This window comes from Globicephala melas, chromosome 15, assembly GCF_963455315.2.
Source record: "Globicephala melas chromosome 15, mGloMel1.2, whole genome shotgun sequence".
In the NCBI taxonomy this organism is placed as follows: domain Eukaryota; kingdom Metazoa; phylum Chordata; class Mammalia; order Artiodactyla; family Delphinidae; genus Globicephala; species Globicephala melas.
In genome coordinates, this window is record NC_083328.1 from 30766273 (window position 1) to 30783881 (window position 17609).

Sequence of the window (17609 nt, forward strand, 5' to 3'; positions counted from 1 at the left end):
ATTAATTAATTAAAAAAAAAACCATTGCTCAGCTCACCAGGGCCTCAGTTTTCTCATCTGTAAAGTGGGAAGAATAAAACCTACCCATGTGGTCACGAGGCACAGAATTTGGTTCCGGCCAACTGAAGCCGACACACAAGATGTAGAAGAGAAGGCTCCCCGCAGGCCATGTTCTCAGTTTCCAAAGACTCCTCCTCTGCAGGGAAGGTATTTCTTCTACAGCCTCAAGTGCTGGGAGGGACCATTTGCACGTGCAAATCTCTAGCTCTGCTTGAGCCTGAACATCCAGCTTCCACGAGACAGAAGCTGGTCTGCCTCAACATCTCCCATCCTCAGGCTCCTGTCTCCCAGTTCACCTGCCTGCCCCAGCCCGCCAGGCTCCATCAGGAAGCATAAGGTGAACTTAAATCATGCATGCAGGCAGCATGAACACGGCATCACTAGAACAGAGTGAAGGGAGGAAAGAACAGACAAGGCTTCAAGTCCAAGTCCTCTGAATGGGAGAGACACAGGCTTTATTCTGGGGGCAGGAAACAGGTGTAAAGACGCATCCTGGAATGGCTGGGCTAGTTTTGGATTTCCAACCCCACAAGGGAGCAGGAGTGAGAAAGCAGAATCTGGGCTGGGAAGGATGCTGTGCCAGCACTGAAGAAGCTGACCCAGGCCAACGTACGCGAGTCTGCTCAATTTCACAAATGTTTACGGGGCGCCTGCACTGAGCCAGCACGTGCTGCAGAGCGAGCACATGCCCTGCTCTGTCCTCAGGATCCAGTGTTCCCAAGCGGGGGGGCCAACAAGCAACAGATAAGGTCAGTGTGATGAGAGGAGACGTGCTTCCTGTTTAGAGAAACCAAATCATTTTAAGGACTCCAGGAACTGCTAAGTATGCAAATACCACAGCGTACAACAAATGAGCCATTTATTCCCTTCCAGGTCTGCACCACAGGCGACTTGGAAGCACTTTTTTGGTGACTGGAGTTACAGTGTGTGCCCGACAGTATTCCTACGATCCCTGGGAAATATTTTAACTTTTCAGAAATTCAAAGGATCTTTCACTGATGCGTGATGCAGGGTCTGCTACAATTCAATGAACGGATCCCTCCTGTGCCAAGCGTTACCCACACTATCTCATCTACTCCTGGAAGGCAACTACTACTCTCCCATTTTTCAGGTGAGGGAATAGGCTCAGAGAGGTTTTGCCACTTGCGCAAGGACACAAAGCTGGAGATAGTGGAGCTGTGTTAGAACCACGGCCCTCTGCGCTTGAAGACTAAGATCTGGGTATATTACCAGTTTGGTGGTTGTGATCCTTACCCAGAGAGCTCATCAATCAACAGAGACCAACATACATACACCTCCTTTACAGGGACAAAAAACTTCAACAGTTACCGCTGCTTGCAGCCTTCCTGAAGACCGTCATCTTTTCTTTTTCTTTTTTTTTTTTTTTTGCCGCACCTTGCAGCACGTGAGATCTTAGTTCCCTGACCAGGGATCAAACACACGCCCCCTACACTGGAAGCATGAAGTCTTAACCACTGGACCGCCAGGGAAGTCCCAAGACCTTCATCTTTTAGCCACACACTCGTTTCCAACCTCAGCCCACACGTGGCACTTTCCCTAAACCCCAAAGCTTGTCCCACAGTCCCTTCCAGGGTGCAGAGGCCCAAATTCCACGAGGCGCCCCATCCCACCCTATGGCATGTAAGGTCCTTGGCGTGGAAGAAGCAGCATCTTTATGACTCCATGGCACTTAGGACAGCTCCAGGTAACAGAGAATGCTAACTGCATGTTTTAAACATCAATATGTGACCCAAGAGTTTGCCTACCTTTCTTGCATCCTAATTCTTCTAGCCAACGCTTTAAACATTTTGGTGCAGGAGAGACAGCGAAGGGGAGGGGAGGTCCAAAGATAGAGTCATGAAAAAGCAGCCGATTCGCCGCCTTCTGAGCCAATCAAGCAGGCTCACCCCTTGCTGTTGATGTGGCACAACGGCCATCAGTCATATGATCCTGGCCAAACAGTCAGGCCTTCTGGATGGCACTGTGTGTTGATTTCCAAGATCCTCATGCCAGCCTTACCTGCCCCCGCCCCCCACAAAGATCTAGCAGCATCTGAGACATCAAACGTAATCTGTCTGTTTAGGGAGTCTTCCCACGGGACCACGGAGGGCAGACGGCTGGAGCCCTTAACCCTACAGCTCACAATGCCTTGTTTAGCTTGTTTATTGAAAGGAGTGGGCCCCGGAGGACAACATATAGCACCAAAGAAAGAGCTGGGACATGAATCTGAGGAAGAAGGCTGATCACAGCTGCCGGTGATTATCAACACGTGAGGCTGGAGCATTGATCTAGCGCAAAACATCCATCACTTCCACGGTGTTTTGTCCACACAGAGCCAGATACGCAGAGTAAATAAAACTGGCATGGAATATTTCCTGGTTGGCATCCTCCCTGGAGGGGAAACCCACCCAGGTGCCCAAACCTCCCCGGGTTTCTCTCATCAACAGCGTTCTCTGCCTTCCCTCCTGTTGAGAAAAATGCCTCCATTTTATGGCTTTTTGATAGTTTTAGGAAAACAAACTTGCTAATTAAAAAAAGAAAATCTCTAAAATGATACTCCTTGAGACATGTACAAAACCCCCAGCCATCCTCCAGGCAAAAAGATAAGGCTTTCAGGAATGAGTTGAGGGCTTCCTATTGAAACCATCTTATTTTTTCACATTTAAAAAATGTGAAATGCCCCAACATTCCTTGGCTCCTTGCTACCCCCAGGATAAAGCCCAGCTGCTTGGCTGGGTACCCCCTGCCCCCAACCTGTATGTCCTGCCCTCTGGACGCTGACCTGTACATACTCTGCTCTTCGCTGCCTCCGGGTTTTCACTCACATGATCCTGTCTGTTGAAGTGTCCTTTCTGCCCCTCGTCTTGTGCATATTCCCTTACCTCTCGTGTACCTTTTCAGAGTGGCCACCTCCGGCCACCTACTCCAAGAAGCCTTCCTGCTTCTCAGTTCAGGGTTAGATGCCACTCATCTGTATTTCTCCAGCAATCTTTCCTTTTATTATTATTTTTTAAATATTTTAGGGGAATTCCCTGGCGGTCCAGTGGTTAGGACTCGGCGCTCTCATTGCTGGGGCCCGGGTTCAATCCCTGGTCGGGGAACTAAGATCTCACAAGCTGCGTAGCATGGCCAATAAATAAATAATTAAATTTCAAACACACAAGATGAATCTGACTCTACCTACCACCTTGTTCCAACTGTCAACATCTGTCATGTTTAGATTAGCCACAGATTTATACGCATATTCTTTTCCTGTTCACCTGTACTGTCTATCTGTTCACATCTCTGTCTCTGCCTTTAGCCTGTGAGATTCATGTATTCACTCATTCATTCACTCACGGGTCCACCAGCAGGCACCGCTATGTCCTGACAGCCTATGGCCAGAAGACACAACACTAAATCCTGAGGACCCAGGTGGGATGGTGGGACCAGACAGCAGAGTCCCTGCATTCTGTTCCGGCGGAAGAGACAGACAACAACTAAGTAAACAAGGAAGACAATTTCACATCGTGACAAGGGTCATCAGCATCACTTGACAGCCATCAACCCGCCTGTCTCATCACCTCCAGCACTGAGCACATGTCACAGGCAGAGGAGGCCCAGCAAACATCTGTGTGCTCCCAGAGCTGGATGCTCTGAGCACAGGGTTCCACCGAGGCAGCCTGGGTTCTGCGGTCACTATGGCAACAGTCCTTCCCTTTCCACCCCCTTGGAAGGGGGCAGTGGATGTAGTCCAGGATGACTGAGGATCCGCCCCAGCTGCTCAGGACTGAGATACAGCTCCCCCCACCCCCGCACCCGCTGGCCACCACAGTCTGCTCTCAGGATGACTTTTCAAGTGTGCGAACATCTGGTTCACAAAACCAAAAGGCCGAGTGAACTGATAAACACTCCCTACCTGGGTTCTTTCTTGATCACCCTGAAGAGTCACCCCCATAACGTCAAGGGGTGAAAGCAACACAAAACAGACAAAACACAGGAGGCTGTTTCCAGCCCTCTGGGATGGACTTCGGAGGCTCTGGTGAGCTCGTGGGCTTATGGGCTCTGACTAAACGTGTGTTTCCCTGGAGGTCTTTACAGCGCACCTGAGTAACTCGTTGCCTGGCGAAGGCAGGAGGGCAGTTCTGTTGGGAAGAGGTGGGATAGGGAGGCCTCTTACCATACCCCACACCCCAAGATCTCTGCAGTACCCACTAGGGGCCACCTGCCCAGAGGCCAGCTCTAGAAAGCCAGCCCTGGGTGCAGAAGGGAAAGACCCTCCAGGTTCATCCATCAGTGGCTGAGGCAGGGGTGCTGGGATTACAAGAATAACAGCAACAACAGTATTTAGTGATCTCTTACTTCGGGCCAACCCTCTTTTAAGCTTTTCCATATAATAGTGCCTTTAATTTTTAGAACAATCCCCTGAAGCAGTTACAATGATCCTCCTCTCTTACCAACCCCCGCAAAAAGGGGGGGATGGGCTGGAAACTGGAAGCACAGAGAGGTTAAGTGACTTGCCCAGAAACACACAGCCACTAAGTAGGTAAGCCAGGATACAAGCCCAGGCTGGCTCTAGATCCAGCGCTCTTAACCTCTACACCACAGTAAAGAGGTGAAGTCACTCAGACTCAAACTGGAAATGGGCAAGACTGTTGAGTTATCCTTCGTAATTTCACAAGAAGGGTGGCAGTGGAGCAGTGACATCATGTGGGTTTTGGCTGGGGCTGGAATCTGGCTCTGCCTCTGTTTTCTCAACTGGAAAATGGGTATGATAGAGTTCCCCCATCCCGAGGCTGCTCTGAGGATTACATGAGGCAATCCACGTGCCGAGCTAGGCAGAGTGCCCAGCATGTGGCCGGTACAGAAAAGATGCAAGCATAGCTCAACAACCACCCATAATCCCAGAACCACCAATTGTTAATACTTGGCCACATGTGTACCTAACCCATCTATTTATCAGTCTATGTATTTATTATCTCTCTTCTGGATTCTTTGAGAGACAGTTGCAGACATTGTGAATTTCATCCCTAAATCCTTCAGCCTGTAGAGTCTGAGAACAGGGACATTGTCCTATATTAACCTCAGTACAAATTATCTGAGGTACAAGGTATTTCACCTTCAGGAAATTCACCATTGACATAATAGTATTATCTAATATATTCTGTATTCAGATTCCCCCACTTGTCCCCAAAATGTCTCTGGCAGCTGTTTCTGTTTTCCAGGCTCCAACCCGGGATCACTCATCATTGCATTTGTGTGCAAGGCTCTTTCATCTCTTTTTAACCTGGGACCATTTCTCAGCCATTTTGCTTTTCATGCCATTGACATTTTAAGAGTCTAGGCCAGTCGCTTTGAAAGTCTTTATATATTTTTAAGTCCTTGTAAAATAAACTGTAGCCCACGGGCAAATGGAGAAAGTGCCCTATAGGGTAGAGGTACAGGGGGTTTGGGGGCGGGGCAGAGGAGGGCCTGCAGCATCAGCTCTACCTGGGTCTAAGTACGAGGTTTCCCGGAAGCAATGACAGAGGATGTTTAAAGGTGATTTGAGCTTTGAGCAGGTGGACCAAGGTGGCGGGGCCACTGCAGACAGAAGCCATAGTGTAGGGAACGAGAGTGGCATCTTGGAATTACCAGTGGCAGCAACGCCTCTGAGGGTGAGAGCACCGCACTGAATAAGCAGGGTCTGTGCCTGCGTGGACCGGAACCTTCCTGAGGCCGGTCCTTGTCTCTGGATCTGTCTTCTCCTCCAAGATGCCAAGGGCACTGCCCAGCCCACAGGCAGCGTTCATCCAGAGCGACTGGCCACCAAGCTTCCCAGAAGTTCAGGGACAGGCAAAGCACAAAGGATTCCCTTCCAGGGGTGACGGCGAGTCACCAGGATTCCCACGTCTTGCCCTGCAAGTGAAATTTCCCTTTCTACACCTGCTTGCCTCTTGCTGGTTCTTGGGGCTTGGGCTGCTTCGCTCAAAAAATTCAAAATGGACTTCTAATTGACCGCGGAAGTAAACCATGTGAGGAGGTTGCCATCCAAAGTTTCCTCACGTCTCCTTGACTAAGCCCTCCAGGTTGTCAAGCAAAATCCTTCCGTCTTGTGGCGGAAGAAAGTGAAATGCCCGCTGATGGGGCCCCGTGAGCCTTCCATTTTTCCAGAGTTTCAGAGAGAAAGGTGTGTGTGTGTGTGTGTGTGTGTGTGTGTGTGTGCGCTGTTTTAACCCTTAGGACAGAAAGGAAGGATCTCTTTGGGGGGTTTGAGTGAAAATGCCCTTTCAAGGTGACCCACACTTCATTTCCTGGGGCCAGGAGGCAGACGCATGTCGGAAGTGGTTCTGCCAACCTACTGATAAATGCAAATTCCTTACTTGTCATTTTAACATCTGTCTTCATTTTGTTCCCACTTGAAAGGGGCCCATACTTTAAAAAGTCAACTATACTTCAATAAAAAATTAAATTAAATAGAAAGGGGTGGGGCTCATCCTGCTCTGTTCTCTCCACAAAATATCCTTGAAAAATCTGTCATGTAGGTTTGTGTGTCCTTCAGACAGAAAGTCACACACAGGCACACTTGTACGCCAAACACCACAGATATCAATGACACACCTCCACATGTCAGCAGATACATGCGAACACATGGACACACACACACGTCTACACTCACAGCGCCTGGTCGTCAGGGTCCTGCAGCAAGCCCAGCTCCCGCCTGCTTAAAATGCCTCCTCTATGCCATCCTGCAGAGTCCCAGGGACGCGGCCAGCTGGTTCATCCTAAGAGGCGCCACCGGGTACCAGCTCCCCCCTCGGGAGGATGCTCCAGACTCCCAGGCCGTCCGTCCCCAGAACATGGGCTCAGATACTGGAGGGAGAAAAGGGCTCCTCGGAAGCAAAGCAGATCTGGAAAAGGAAGCAAAGCAGATCTGGAAAAGGATGCACTCAGCTGGTTCCCAGCAAGTGCTTAGAGGGAGAAGGGATGAGGAGGAGGGGCGGAGAGAGCGAGACATGGATTCAGAGAGAGAGAGAGAGAGCTTTCCAGACAGAAGCAGAAAGGAAAAGATCCACACGAAACACCTGCTCTGGGACTTTCTGAAATAGACTGTTTTTCTCCCCTTGACCCGTCGGGGGTCTCTCCCTAGATTTTTCTCTAACAGGCTCGGGAATTCCTGAAGCTACAAAGCAGAGATCCAAGGCTTCAGATTCCTAAATGGCTTCCCCAGGACTCGGTGGCGGCGGCAGCAGATCCAGCCTATGATGGGGCCACAGCCCTGAGGGGCTCTGAGGGGCGCCAGGTCATCTCCAAGACCTCCAGGGGCTGACGGGCTGCCCTGTCTCTTCCAGTCCCTCTGACCCCCTCTCTGGGAGGGGTCTGGGGGATTACTCTAGCCTCCCCATTACAGACCAAGCTGGGGTCAATGCCTGTCCACAGGGGGCCCAGAAGAGGAAGTGGGAATGGTCACAAGATGGGGAGGGCAAGTGGTGGGCGGAGGACACAGAGCTTTTGGTCACATGCTGCTCATCAGTTGCTATGACGACGGCAAGGGGGTGGGGGCACCCAGATTGGAGGCTGCGAGAGAGACGAGTTGGTTCTAAATCATCGTGACAGCGCTTCAGTTGAGCTATTACGCCGTTGCCGTGGCAACCAATGGGCTCAAATCGCAGAGGAAATCTATAATTATTACAAGCCAGATACCGGCGAACTTGGCGCGGTAATCAGCGTGTTGGGGCAATTTAACGTGAACTCTGGGAGTGGCGTGGGGATCGCTGACCCTCAGCCCCCATCTCTGGGAAGAGTAAGGCCAAAGGAGTCTCAGCAAGGCAGATCTGTTGATGCCACAGAAAGGAAACCTGGAAGGATCTTTTGGCCAAATGAAGAGTAAACATTCGGTGAAACCACATGAAAAATGTCAACATCTGACCATTGAAAAACATTTCCCCTGAATTTATTATGGAAATTTCCAACGTACACCAAAGTTGAATTTGACATTGAATACCTGTCCACTCACTGCCTAGCTTCTGCTGTTAACATTTTTACCATGATGGCTTTCTCACATATCCACCCCTCTTTCCATCCATTAACCCTCCCGATTTGTTGATGCATTTCAAAGTAAACTGCAGACATCAGTGCCCTTCCCCCTCAAATACTTCAGCGTGAATAAAATTAAATATTTGATCATTTTTAAGAACAAAACAGCAATTTAATTTGATTCAATCTAAGTAGAACAAAATCTAGATTTCTGTCATCTAGCTGTCCATCCATCCATCCATCCACCCATCTACCTTCTCTTCCACCCATCCACCCACCCAGCCTCCCACTCATCCACCCATCCGTGCATCCCTGGGAGACCTCATGCACACTCATGGTTTCCATGAATGATTCACCATCCCTGAATCTTCCTCCCTGTTCCAACAGGAGGTCCTGCACATTAAGCTCAATACCTTCTCAACTAAATATCATCATTTTTTCCCTTCACCACACCTATTCCATTTCCTGTGTTCAGCACCTCAGTAAGCAGAACCACTGTCTACCCATTTATTCAAGCCAGAAACTCGAGACACACCCTTGATTCCTCCCTCCCATTACCTTCACTTGGTACCATGCCCTGGGATTTTACTTCCACACTAGCTCTGGGCTCCAGCCTCTCCTCTTGTCCCAGACCCGTCATGTCTCAGGTGGACAGCTGCCCCAGCCTCCTGGCTGGTCTCCCGGCTGCCATCTCACTCTCCCTCTGCTTTCTCCACACTGATTTATCTTCATGAAATATCTGGCCATGCTGGTGGGGGCACACATTTATACAAATACCTCGGAGAGCAATTTATCAAAATCTAAGTCAAAGAATTTGCAAAGGAGCATGTATGGGGCAATGTCTCCTAAGTCCCCAGCAGTTCCTACACTTGGGTATCACATTGGTTTGAGATTTAAGTAGACCAATGTGTCCAGGGAACGTGCTTTTATGAGCTGCCTCTTCTCTGTCACAAGTATCAACACTAGCTCTTCACCAGGAATACCTTTCCAGCCTTTCAAGTCTCCCCAGGTAACACACAGCACCCCAGCAGCACCCTTAGGTAAGGTCAGTCCTGTAGGGGCTGGTTGTACTAGGTGATGGTCTTCTCCCCTGTTCCAGGGATGACTGTGGAAAATACCTAACCGGAGGGTGAAGCAAAAACTGGAACACACTTTGGAGGCATGGCAAGTTTCAGGGGAGCATGATGGGGTTGACAGGAAGGCGCCTGGCTCTAGGTCCTGCTCAAACCTCGCAGGGTCCCCGTGCCTCAGTCTCCCCAGATCTACAAGGGGCTGACCATACCTCCCAGAGGGGTTCTGAAGATCAAAGGTGGCAATGGAGGTGAAAACAGCATGGCAAAGTCATCTTGCTACACAAATGAGAGTCATTATTATTAGTTTATCTTCAGATCTACTAAGCCCACTTCTTTTTAAATTGAAGTATAGTTGATTTACAATGTTGTGTTAATTTATTCAGTACAGCAAAGTGATTCTGTTATACATACATATATATATTCTTTTTTTTTTTTTTTCGCGTTACGCGGGCCTCTCACTGTTGTGGCCTCTCCCGTTGCGGAGCACAGGCTCCGGACGCACAGGCTCAGCGGCCATGGCTCACGGGCCCAGCAGCTCCGCGGCATGTGGGATCTTCCCGGACCGGGGCATGAACCCGTGTCCCCTGCATCGGCAGGCGGACTCTCAACCACTGCGCCACCAGGGAAGCCCATACATATATATATTCTTTTAAAATATTCTTTTCCATTATGGTTTATCACAGGATATTGAATATAGTTCCCTGTGCTATATAGTAGGACCTTGTTGTTTATCCATCCTATATCTAAGAGCTTACATCTGCTAATCCCAAACTTCCAGTCCATTCCATCCCTTCCCCTCCCTCCCACTCTCCCCACCCCCTTGGCAACCACAAGTCTGTTCTCTGTGTCTGTGAGTCTGTTTCTGTTTTGCAGATAGGTTCATTTGTGTCATATTTTAGATTCTGCATATAAGAGATATCATATGGTTTTTGTCTTTCTGTCTGACTTACTTCACTTAGTATGATAATCTCTGGGTCCAGCTATGTTGCTGCAAATGGCATTATTTCATCCTTTTTTATGGCTGAGTAATATTCCATTTTATATGTGTGCCACATCTTTATCCATTCATCTGTCAAGGGACATTTAGGTTGCTTCCATGTCTTGGCTATTGTGAATAGTGCTTCTATGAACATAGGGGTCCATGTATTTTTGAATTAGCATTTTCTCTGGATATATGTCCAGGAGTGGGATTGCAGGATTATATGGTAACTCTATTTTTAGTTTTTTGAGGAACCTCCATACTGTTTCCCATAGTGTATTCAAGCCTACTTCTTTTAGATTTTATTTATTTATTTATCGGCTGCTTTGGGTCTTCCACTGCTGTGCGCTGGCTTTCTCTAGTTGCAGCGAGCAGGGGCTACTCTTTGTTGCGGTGCGAGGGCTTTTCGCTGCAGTGGCTTCTCTTGTTGTGGAGCACAGGCTCTAGGCACGCAGGCTTCAGTAGTTGTGGCACACGGGCTTAGTTGCTCCGCGGCATGTGGGATCTTCCCGGACCAGGGCTCGAACCTGTGTCCCCTGCATTGGCAGGCAGATTCTTAACCACTGCGCAACCAGGGAAGCCCCTCAAGCCCACTTCTGAATACTAAACACCCCTTAAGTGCCTGGAACAAAAGCTATACTTGTTGCTTCTGTTTGAGTGCCTATTTTTTGCCTAGGACTGAGGTAAGCACTTTACTTGTATGATCTCATTTAAGCCTCAAAACAACTCTCCTGTAGTAGGGATTTTTGCTCCCATTTTACAGATGAGAAAGAGGCACAGAGAGGTTAAGTAGCTTCCCTGATAAAATACAGAGGGATGCTACCCAGATACCCCCAAATCTTTCTGACTGCAAAGTTCATGTTTCTCCCACTTCTTAATCATTCCACCTTCTTAAATCAGACCTTTAGACCAGTGTTGTTGAAAATATACACTTGACCCTTGAACAACGTGGTGGTTAGGGGCATCAACCCTCCACAGTCCAAAATCCGAGTACTGCTCTCTCTGCCTCAAAAACAAAGGAATTGATAAATGACTCACCCAAGGGCAGGAAGCTGAAACAGCGTGAATAGAATCAGGACTCAAACCCTAGTTTTTTGTATTCCACATACTGTGATCTCTAAATCCAACACAAACTCTCTGTCACACTTAGTTAATCCAAAGATCTGGAAAGTGGAAATATAGGTACTATATATATATTTGTGTGTGTGTGTGTGTATACACACACACACACACATATATATTTATAGACTCAGTTTTTAAAATTTTAATTAAATTAATTTATTTATTTTTGATTGCACCAGGTCTTAGTTATGGCCCACGGGCTCCTTAGTTGTGGCTTGCGGGCTCCTTAGTTGTGGCATGTGAACTCTTAGTTGCAGCATGCATGTGGGATCTAGTTCCCCGACCAGGGATTGAACCCTCGTCCCCTGCATTGGAAGGCGGATTCTTAACCACTGCACCACAAGGGAAGTCCCTATAGGTACTACATTTATTGAAAACAATCCGTGCAGTTTAATCCGTGTAGGTCAAGGGTCAACTCTAAATGCGAGTCAGGTATGCAATTTAAAATTTTCTATTAAATCAACTGTACTTTAATAAAATTAAAAAAAATAAAATGGATATAGCCATTGGTAAATTCATGGATCACCTAACATCCAAAATAGGACTGGATAAAGACCAGAACTGATATATGTATATGTATAACTGATTCACTTTGCTGTACACCAGAAACTAACACAACATTGTAAATCAACTATTCTCTAATAATAAAAACAAAAAAAGACCAGAGCCATACCCAAATTACTGAATATTCCCATTAAAAATTTTTTTCTACTGAACACGTTATCAAAAAAGGGGAAGTGAAATTTTAATGTTAGTTGTATGTTCTATTTAACCTGATACATCCAAAATATCATTTCAACACATAAGCGATGTAAAAACTAATTAATGGCATATTTTTCTTTTTTTTCTTTTCTTTTCTTTTTAACAATTTAATGGCATTTTAATTTTTTGGGTCTACTGCATCTTTAGAATCGCTTACAGCACATCTCGGTTCAGGTGAGCCACGTTTCTGGTGCTCAGCAGTCGTGTGTGGCAGCTTAGGTGGTGCCTTTACATACCTAGAATGACTCTAAACCTTCAATAATGTTTTTGGTCACCATTTACTGAGCACCTGCTAGATGCCTGGCCCTCTTCTAAGTGTTTCACATATATTAACTCCACTATTCTCTCCACCCCGGAAAGCAGGCGCTCCTACAAGTTACAGAGGAGAAAAATGAAGCTCAGGTAGTTTAGGTGACAAGCCCAAGACCATGGAGCTAATTATCCGAGGAAACCTGGCCCCTCACGGCCACCCGCTAATGTCCGATCTCCTCCTACCACATATCAGTCTGTAAAAATTAAACTCCCAAGAAAAAGGATTTGACTTGCGGCACTTAATTTTAAACAATCTGATTAATCAATATATACGATCAAATAAACATTAAAAAGTATGCAACGCACTCTGAACTCCGAACCAACGTGGGACCTTAAGAATGGAGGGCTTCCCTGGTGACGCAGTGGTTGAGAGTCCGCCTGCCAATGCAGGGGACACGGGTTCGTGCCCCGGTCTGGGAAGATCCCACATGCCGCGGAGCGGCTGGGCCCGTGAGCCATGGCTGCTGAGCCTGCGCGTCCGGAGCCTGTGCTCCGCAACGGGAGAGGCCACAACAGTGAGAGGCCTGCGTACCTCAAAAAAAAAAAAAATGGATAGCAAACCAGACCGTGAACCCGCCACCAGCATGCCTCCTTTTGTTTCGATGGGATATGAATTAGAGGGAATGACCAAGTTCAAGTTTCTACCCCTCAAAGCAGCTCCCTGTCGGACACAATGGTGGCTTCATTCTTTTGTGAGATCATAAGAGCTTGCTCCTCCCCCTGGTTTTACTTATGACATGCAAAGATTGGCTGTATTCTACTGGGGATGGGGATGGTGGTGGTGATTTTATGACTGGTCCTGGATGATCCTGGACCAGTTTGAAGCACAAGTGATACCTGACCTGGGCTGCCAACATCCCTAATGCCTAGCGAGGATGCACCGGAGTTCAGTCCAGCCAGCTCTTTGGCTCCATGGTGTGGCTGCTGCCTCAGAAATGCAGGCTGTAAACCGGCATAAAAGTCAACCACACCTTGGTGCTGATTCTTTGAATGTGACCAGAATTACCTGGTCATCAGCTTGAGGATGAAACCAGAGAAGGGAGGAAGAAAGGCAACTCTAATCTGCCTCTAACTCATCTGCTTCTCTCCATTTCCATTAGGTGCTCCAGCCTGGGCATCTCTCGGCAGGTCTACTGCAGGGACAGAGTCACCTTCCTAATTCCACGCTCTCAGCTTGTCACTCCGCCGCAGCTAAGGACAATTTGGTTCCCAGTCTTTCACGAAGCCGCCTGTCTATCTCTCCTAATTCATGTCCTGCCACTGCCTTTTGTTCACTGTCTCCAGCCATTCTGGCCTCTGAATCCTGGAAAGCACAGAGCTCTGTGGCCTCAGGGCCTTTGCATTGGCCATTCTCCCTCAGGCCTCCTCGGCCAGCTTCTGTGCATCCTTCAGGTCTCAATCATTGCGTGTTATCTCCTCATGGAACCTCATGGAAATATGCTTGTCCTGCTGTAATTTCTTACAGCTTCCTGTGTTACTGTTCCTTTCCACTTATCACAGCTTGCACTTATACATTTATTTGTGTATCTTCTTATTCCATGCCTTCCAGGATATTCCCCATTCCCCAGAGATGGGGTGAGCACCCAGCACAGTGCATGGCACACACAAGGCACACATTCACTATTTGTTGAGTGAATTCTTGCTATTCCCATTTTATAGATGAGAGCACTGAGGGCTTGGAAGAAAAGAAACTTCTCCAAATGACACAACTATATTAAAAAAATTGTTGATAGCTATCATATGATATCACTTATATGTGGAATCTAAAAAAAATGATACAAATGAACTTCTTTACAAAACAGAAACACACTCACAGACATAGAAGACAAACTTACGGTTAACAAAGGGAAAAGGGAGGGGGGAGGGGTAACTTAGGAATTTGGGATTAGCAGATACAAACTACTATATATAAAATAGATGGGGACTTCCCTGGTGGTCCAGTGGTAAAGAATCCGCCTTACAATGCAGGGGAGGCAGGTTCGATCCCTGGTCAGGGAACTAAGATCCCACATGCCACGGGGCAACTAAGCCCACGTGCCACAACTACTGATCTCGTGTGCCTCAACTAGAGAGCCTGCATCCCGCAAACTACAGAGTTCACGCACCCTGGAGCCTGCGTGCCACAACTAGAGAGAAAAACCCACATGCTACAACTAGAGAGAAGCCCACACACTGCAATGAAAGATCCTGACTGCCTTAACAAAGATGCTGCATGCCACAACTAAGATCCGATGCAGCCAAAAATAAAATAAAAATAAATAAATAAATAAAATAGATAAACAACAAGGTCCTACTATATAGCACAGGGAACTATATTCAATATCTTGTAATCAACTATAATGGAAAAGAAAAAAATTATTGACATCCTCGTGTATGCAAAGTTCTAATCCAGAGGGTCTAGACGTTCTGCCAAGAAATGTGGCCAATTCGCTAGCACACAGTTATACTCAAGAAATAGCATCTGTGACTAGGAACCAAGATGGCGGAGTAGAAGGACGTGCTCTCACTCCCTCTTGCGAGAACACCAGAATCACAACTAGCTGCTGGAGTCATCGACAGGAAGACACTGGAACTCACAAAAAAAGACACCCCACATCCAAAGACAAAGGAGAAGCCACAATGAGACGGTAGGAGGGGCGCAATCACAGTAAAGTCAAATCCCATAACTGCTGGGTGGGCAACTCACAGACTGGAGAACACTTATACCACAGAAGTCCACCCACTGGAGTGAAGGTTCTGAGCCCCACGTTAGGTTCCCAACCTGGGGGTCCAGCAACGGGAGGAGGAATTCCTAGAGAATCAGACTTTGAAGGCTAGTGGGATTTGATTGCAGGACTTCGACAGGACTGGGGGAAACAGAGACTCCACTCTTGGAGGGCACACACAAAGTAGTGTGCACATGAGGACCCAGGGGACCGAGCAGTGACCCCAGGGGAGACTGAACCAGACCTACTTCCTAGTGTTGGAGGGTCTCCTGCAGAGGCGGGGGTGGGGTGGCTGTGGCTCACCATGGGGACAAAGATACTGGCAGCAGAAGTTCTGGGAAGTACTCCTTGGCGTGAGCCCTCCCAGAGTCTGTCATTAGCCCCGCCAATGAGCCCAGGTAGGCTCCAGTGTTGGGTTGCCTCAGGCCAAACAACCAACAGGGAGGGAACCCGACCCCACCCATCAGCAGTCAAGCGGATTAAAGTTTTACTGAGCTCTGCCCACCAGAGCAACACTCAGCCCTACCCACCACCAGTCCCTCCCATCAGGAAACTTGCATAAGCCTCTTAGACAGCCTCATCCACCAGAGGGCAGACAGCAGAAGCAAGAAGAACTACAATCCTGCAGCCTGTGGAACAAAAACCATATTCTCAGAAAGATAGACAAGATGAAAAGGGAGAGTGCTATGTACCAGATGAAGGAACAAGATAAAACCCCTGAGGCTTCCCTGGTGGCACAGTGGTTGAGAGTCCACCTGCTGATGCAGGGATGCGGGTTCGTGCCCCGGTCCGGGAAGATCCCACATGCCGTGGAACGGCTGGGCCCGTGAGCCATGGCTGCTGAGCCTGCGCGTCCAGAGCCTGTGCTCCGCAACAGGAGAGGCCACAACAGTGAGAGGCCCGAGTACCGCAAAAAAAAAAAAGAAAAAGAGGGAGAGGACTCAAATCAATAAAATTAGAAATGAAAAAGGAGAAGTTACAACAGACACCACAGAAATACAAAGCATCCTAAGAGACTACTACAAGCAACTCTACGCCAATAAAATGGACAACCTGGAAGAAATGGACAAATTCTTAGAAAGGTATAACCTTCCAAGACTGAACCAGGAAGAAATAGAAAATATGAACAGACCAATCACAAGTAATGAAATTGAAACTGTGATTAAAAACCTTCCAAGAAACAAAAGTCCAGGACAAGATGGCTTCACAGGTGAATTCTATCAAACATTTAGAGAAGAGCTAACACCCATCCTTCTCAAACTCTTCCAAAAAATTGCGGAGGAACACTCCCAAACTCATTCCAAGAGGCCACCATCACCCTGATACCAAGCCAGACAAAGATACTACAAAAAAAGAAAATTACAGGCCAATATCACTGATGAATATAGATGCAAAAATCAACAAAATACTAGCAAACAGAATCCAACAACACATTAAAAGGATCATACACCATGATCAAGTGGGATTTATCCCAGTGATTGAAGGATTCTTCAATATATGTAAATCAATCAATGTGATAAACCATATTAACAAACTGAAGAATAAAAACCATATGATCATCTCAATAGATGTAGAAAAACCTTTTGACAAAATTCAACACCGATTTATGATAAAAACTCTCCAGAAAGTGGGCATAGAGGGAACCTACCTCAACATAATAAAGTCCATATACGACAAACCCACAGCAAACATCATTCTCAATGGTGAAAAGCTGAAAGCATTTCCTCTAAGATCAGGAACAAGACAAGGATGTCCACTCTCACCACTATTATTCAACATAGTTTTGGAAGTCCTAGCCACGGCAATTAGAGAAGAAAAAGCAATACAAATTGGAAAAGAAGAAGTAAAAGTGTCACTGCTTGCAGATGACATGATACTATACATAGAGAATCCTAAAGATGCCACCAGAAAACTACTAGAGCTAATCAATGAATTTGGTAAAGTTGCAGGATACAAAATTAATGCACAGAAATTTCTTGCATTCCTATACACTAATGATGAAAAATCTGAAAGAGAAATTAAGGAAACACTCCCATTTACCATTGCAACAAAAAGAATAAAATACCTAGGAATAAACCTACCTAAGGAGACAAAAGACCTGTATGCAGAAAACTATAAGACACTGATTAAAGAAATTAAAGATGATACCAACACGGCTTCCCTGGTGGCGCAGTGGTTGAGAGTCCGCCTGCCGATTCAGGGGACACGGGTTCACGACCCAGTCTAGGAAGATCCCATGTGTCGTGGAGCGGCTGGGCCCGTGAGCCATGGCTGCTGAGCCTGCGCGTCCGGAGCCTGTGCTCCACAACGGGAGAGGCCACAGCAGTGAGAGGCCCGAGTACCGCAAAAAAAAAAAAAAAAAGATGATACCAACAGCTGGAGAGATACACCATGTTCTTGGATTGGAAGAATCAATACTGTGAAAATGACTATACTACCCAAAGCAATCTACAGATTCAATGCAATCCCTATCAAATTACCAATGGCATTTTTTACAGAGCTAGAACAAAAAATCTTAAAATTTGTACAGAGACACAAAAAACCCTGAATAGCCAAAACAGTCTTGAGGGAAAAAAAACGGAGCTGGAGGAATCAGACTCC

The 17609-nt window shown here is 47.1% G+C and overlaps 1 protein-coding gene across 2 annotated transcripts in view; it reads right to left on the reverse strand.

Moving 5' to 3' along the window:
* Positions 1–17609, reverse strand: part of ABAT (4-aminobutyrate aminotransferase) — an 88117-nt gene that overhangs the window by 47893 nt on the left and 22615 nt on the right. Inside the window, exon 2 of one of the 2 annotated variants that reach the window (XM_060285100.1) lies at positions 6698–6929. The exons of the other annotated variant lie outside the window; for it this stretch is intronic. The gene's annotated coding sequence lies outside the window, so the exon portion shown is untranslated. The remainder of the gene's footprint in view (positions 1–6697; positions 6930–17609) is intronic. 2 annotated transcript variants of the gene reach the window in all.